This window comes from Papio anubis, chromosome 1, assembly GCF_008728515.1.
Source record: "Papio anubis isolate 15944 chromosome 1, Panubis1.0, whole genome shotgun sequence".
NCBI lineage: Eukaryota > Metazoa > Chordata > Mammalia > Primates > Cercopithecidae > Papio > Papio anubis.
Genome location: NC_044976.1, coordinates 26015976 through 26021975, shown reverse-complemented (window position 1 = coordinate 26021975; position 6000 = coordinate 26015976).

Genomic DNA, 6000 nt, shown 5'->3' with positions numbered 1-6000 from the left:
AAAAAAAAAAAAAAAAAAGAAAAAGAAAAGAAAAGAAAAAAAAAAAATTTGGTTTGCTATTAATTGTATACTAATGCAAAGGTGAAATTTGGCTTTCTCTCTTGAACAGGATCTTTATGGAATATTGAAAAAATGAAAGATTTTTGTTTGCCTTTTAAGCAAACTACAAGAAAAAGAAAGGAGAGAAAACAGATTATTTAGAAAGCTAAAATCTTTCCTCTATCAATGAGTAAAAGTTTTCAATTTTTTAAAATCTTTGAGTTATCATTTTGGCTAAATGAACAGCCTATGGTGACCTGAAATTCTATATTATCAGTATTTTAAACTTTTGATATTTTGACAAACTCCAAAATCAAATTCTAAATTATATATTTTTATGATCAGATTAATCCTTTAGATATATGTCCTCCTAAAGGTCAAAAATGACATATTTGCCTTATGTGGTATACTAAAATTATACAGCATTGTCAAATGTGAAATGGTGTTTGGCTTTCTTTGGGCTGTATTTGTATAAATATGTTATTGGTACGTGTTCCAAAATTATGGGAAACCCCTTTAATTCTAATAAGACACATTTCACATTATCAGTAATAATTATAATTGTTATATAAAATTGTTGTATGCCACAGAAGTAACCCAAATTCCTAATTAATTGTGTCTTTAATTGTGGCTGCCCTAAGACTTTGTCATCCACAGACAATTGTCTTGTTTTGATCCTCTTTAAAGGGTGGTTTATAATCAGTTATAGGACTGACAAGTACTCTTAAGTGCAGCTCTCTGACAGCTTTGGAAAGTGTACCATTAAAATAGAGAGAAGGAACTTACAAGACTTTCTTGGAAAACTAATATGATTATAAATATCAAGCAAAACAGGAATTAATTGCATAGACTAAACTAATAGAAGACCAAAATAATCTTTTTATGATGTTTTGCTTAAAATATTGCTTATCCTTTCTGTTTTATTTTTCAGAGTCAAGAAAACTGTTCTTTTGAGTGATCTATAGTTTTTAACAATTGAATAAAATATACTCCTAGGAGCAAAATTTTGAGCATATTTCTTTCTCTCTACTTGATTTTACCAGAATTTGGAAACTATTTGTGAGTACTCTTAACTTATGGCACTATAGTTAAGTTATTTGCATAAGTGCAATAAGAATCTGTTCTCTTTTATAACAGGACACAGTTGGAGACACTGATTATTTTACCAAGGCTTTGACTGAGATGGTGTACTTTCAGATACAGACAGCTTTAAAGAATTAAAGCTGACTTACAGAGTTAAAAAAAAAAAAAAAAAGAAAAGAAAAGCCCCTTGAGAAAACTAGCCTTATACCTTGTTTATGCAATCCCTGTACAGGGTTCCTGATCTGTAGTAATTAAAGAATGTCACTTTTTGACAAGCCCAGGAACCCCAAATTATCTTGAGACTTGGAGAGAAATTCACTCAACTCATACAGGTATATTCAGGAATAAACAGTCAAATTCATGGCTGGGCTCAAAGCTTTAAAAAGTCTAATCTGGCCGGGCGTGGTGACTCAAGCCTGTAATCCCAGCACTTTGGGAGGCCAAGATGGGCGGATCACGAGGTCAGGAGATCGAGACCATCCTGGCTAACACAGTGAAACCCTGTCTCTACTAAAAAAATACAAAAAACTAGCCGGGCGAGGTGGCAGGCGCCTGTAGTCCCAGCTACTTGGGAGGCTGAGGCAGGAGAATGGCATAAACCCGGGAGGTGGAGCTTGCAGTGAGCTGAGATCCGGCCACTGCACTCCAGCCTGGGCGACAGAGTGAGACTCCGTCTCAAAAAAAAAAAAAAAAATCTAATCTAAGATTACTTATGGAATAAAGTTCCATCAAAGCCAATTTTAAAAGGAGCCTATATGGCAAATAATTATTCTTACTGCACTTTATATAAATAATCAGGACATGCATAATGAGACTAAAGCTTATTTTGCAAACACATCAGTCCTACCTTGACTTGTTTTTAATGAAAATGGGGACTGGAGAGAAAAAAATTACGTTTCAAAAACTATTGTACATCTTACTAGATTCTAATCACATCCTTGTTTTTGAGGGTTTTTTGTTTTTTTTTTTTTTAATTTAGACTGACCCTGCTTATTCCTGTAAATCAACCATTGATCTCTAGCTGCTGCTCAAAAGAAAAGAGGGAAATAGGTAATGTAAAAATCTAGATCAGTATTCTGATTCTGGTCATGTATTAGAATCAGCTAGTGATCCCCTAACAACTTGGTTCCAACAATAGTCAAGTTCATGAAAAGTCTTCTTATTTGGTTTACTGGGATAATTTTACTTATCTCCTTTACTGCTGTGGAATATATTGTTGTTGTACTCTGTGTAGAAACGCAAAATAAGGCTACTCAACATTTTCTTAAATTGAACATTAATTATCTTTCACATAGCACCTTTTGTCAGAACAGAAGGTGATACCTGGAAGAGTTATGAATGGCCTTCACCATAACTGACTGAGCTCTTCTCTCCCCCGAATACAAGAGACCCTAATAATTAAGCAAAAATATCATCACCCTTATTCAGCCTGAAGAAGTTACAGAGGATAGATCTACAACCCTCTACAACCCTTAGGCTTAACAGTTCCTTTGTAAAAGGGAGGGGGAAGGCCGGGCGAGGTGGCTCAGGCCTGTAATCCCAGCACTTTGGGAGGTCGAGACGGGCAGATCACGAGGTCAGGAGATCGAGACCATCCTGGCTAACACAGTGAAACCCTGTCTCTACTAAAAAAATACAAAAAACTAGCCGGGCGAGGTGGCGGGCGCCTGTAGTCCCAGCTACTTGGGAGGCTGAGGCAGGAGAATGGCGTAAACCCGGGAGGCGGAGCTTGCAGTGAGCTGAGATCCGGCCACTGCACTCCAGCCTGGGCGACAGAGCGAGACTCCGTCTCAAAAAATAAAAAAATTAAAAAAGGGAGGGGGAAAATATGTCAGAAGTGTTCGAACAAGAGCAATTCCATCTTGAATAGGGGTTAGGTAAAATAAGGGTGGGACCTTCTGGGCTACTTTCCCATGAGGTTTGGCATTCTTAGTCACAGGATGAGAGAGGAGGTCAACACAAGATACAGGTCACAAAGACCTCACTGATCCCACTGATAAAACAGGATGCAGTAAAGAAGCTGGCCAAAACCTGCCAAAACCAAGATGGCAACGAAAGTGACCTCTGGTTGTCCTCACTGTTCATTATATGTTAATTATAATGCATTAGTATGTTAAAGACACTCCTACCAGTGCCATAACAGTTTACAAATGCCATAGCAATGTCTGGAAGTTACCCTATATGGTCTAAAAGGAAGAGGAACCCTCAGTTCTGGGAAATCCCCACCCCTTTCCCAAAAACCTAATGAATAACTCACACCTTGTTTAGCATATGATCAAGAAATAACTATAAAAATAGCCACCCAGTGGCCCTCAGGGAGTTGCCATTCTTTTGTTTCTTCTCAACAAACTTGCTTTCACTTTACTCTGTGGACTTGCCCCAAATTCTTTCTTGCATAAGATCCAACAAGAACCCCTCAGGGTCTGGATCAGGACCCCTTTCTGATAACACTATCTGTAGATAGATAGTGTCCGAATTGAATCAGAGGACACCCGGCTGGTGACTGCTGCTTGGTGTATGGGGAAATCTCCACATACAAATTTGGTCACAAAAGTCTTCTGTATTGATTGTTGTTGTTAAGTGAGATAATAGAACAGGCACATTGAGTGTCATTTCCCCCCACCCTGGCAAAGTTGGTGTCACGTAAGTGGGATTTGCTAGAATGGCCTGGGCTCATGGAAAGTTGTGGTTTGGGAAGAGAAAGGATGAAAGAGTGGGGGGTGAGGAACCTTTGATTCCTGAGTAGCCATGTGGTCACCCATGGTTTACAGCCACAGCTGTGCTGTGCTCAGTTACTAAAGATAAAAGTTACGAATGGAATTTAGAGACAAAACCAACTCCTGGAGAGTTGATTCACTGGATGCATAAGGAAATGCAAACTAATACGCAAAAAAGAAAAATATTCTTGTTTACTGTTAACTATAATAGCTAAAATGAAATTGAAAGAGAGTACTGGGTCAGACCTTGGTGCTAAACCAAGTTCAGATTTCAGTGAGTCTGAGCTTCAGCCACTAGCCTGCAAACTGATCCACAAGGGAAAACTTACGCAGGGAAACAGAAAATAACTCAGAACTGGGTTACCAAGAAGACAGTCAATGTAGAGGAAGGGCAAAACCAAGTCACTATGAGACTAGAGGGTACGATGTGAAGGAATTGTTCTATTTTGTAGATTACTATCTTCCGCTTCCTGAGGAATCATTACTAAGATGGATTGCAAGAGTAACTAGATTTTAAATGCTGCAGAATGGAAGAGCATGTTGAGGTTGATGCAGGATCCACAGCTCACTACAGAACAATTGCAGGTGGCTACGTGTGATCCATACACACAGGAGGTTATTCCTAAGGGAACAGCCAGCCCGGTAGATTGGATAAAAGCCACTGTAAAATTTGTTTACCCTGAGAAGGGAGACTCTCCTGAGGGAGCTCAGGGAACTTCACCCCAAAATATAGCTCCCTCTGGTATAATGAGTATTTTTAATTAAAGGTCTTTCGAGATCCACAGACACTAGAAGACACTTTCCCCTATCTACATAAAGACTGGATGGACTCTCCAAGAACGATTGTTTTTCCTTCTCCTCCCTGTTATTTCATTATCTATTACAGAAAAGAAGACCAAGAATGTAAGCACATTCTTGAACAGACCCATTCACAAGATAATATCTCTTTCAGGCTCATTCACTTTCCAAGAGAACCATTTACAAGTTTGTTGTTGTGGTGGTTGTTGTTGTTTTTGAGACAGGGTGTCTCTCTGTTGCCCAGGTTGGAGTGCAGTGGTGCATTCATAGCTCACTGCAACCTCAAACTCCTGGATTCAAGAGATCTTCCTGCCTCAGCCTCCTGACTACAGGTATGCACCACCAAGCCCAGCGAATTTTAAAAGTTTTTGTACAGATAGGGTCTCACTGTGTTGCCCAGGCTGGTCTTGAACTCCTAGCCTCAAACAATCCTCCTGCTTTGATCACCCAAAGTATCAAAATTACAGGTGTGAGCCACTATGCCCAGCCCGTTTATAAGTTAATCTCTATTCCTTCACCGCCACCCATTCATTCTTCCTAATAATCGTTAATTGTCCCTCAGCAGAATTGTCTATATTCCCCATCTCCCCCAACCCCTCTGAAATAAGGCTATAGAAGTATTTGGGCCTCAGTGGGATGTCGGGTAATCACTCTGTGATTTTCCCTCATGTACACATTAATACATTTGTATGACATTTCTTTGTTAATCTGCATTTTGTGGGTTGAATTTACAGTGATCCTTGAGAGGGCAAAGGAGAAGTTTTTCACTTGGTCCCTATACTCCCTATAAATGTCAAATGGAACACCCCAGATGAAGCAGTTGATCGGTTTCATATGCAAGCCATGTGGAGCTGGCTTTACAATGACCAGGCATTCAACCACTGAAGATGCCTGTACGGCAGATGCACCTGACAGCAATAACTTAACTGAAGCATACCCTGAGAATGATCCTAGGGTCTAAGAAGAATGTGTGTTCAGAGTCCTGAGCTAAGGAATCTGGGAGTGGCCAGAGTTTCAGGGACATCTGAGCCCCTGGCTCATTCCTTGGAACACAGGCCATACAGGGGATGGAGTCCCTTTGTGTGGATTAAATGGAGGTTGCTGGGTAGAGGTTGCTAGGTGGAAGGTGCTGAGTGAAAATGCTGTATCAACTGTATGCCTTTCTTTTTTGGGGGGGGGGGACGGAGTCTCGCTCTGTCACCCAGGTTGGAGTGCAGTGGCGCGATCTCGTCTCATTGCAAGCTCCACCTCCCAGATTCACGCCATTCTCCTGCCTCAGCCTCCCGAGCAGCTGGGACTACAGGCGCCCGCCACCACGCCCGGCTAATTTTTTGTATTTTTAGTAGAGACGGGGTTTCCCCAT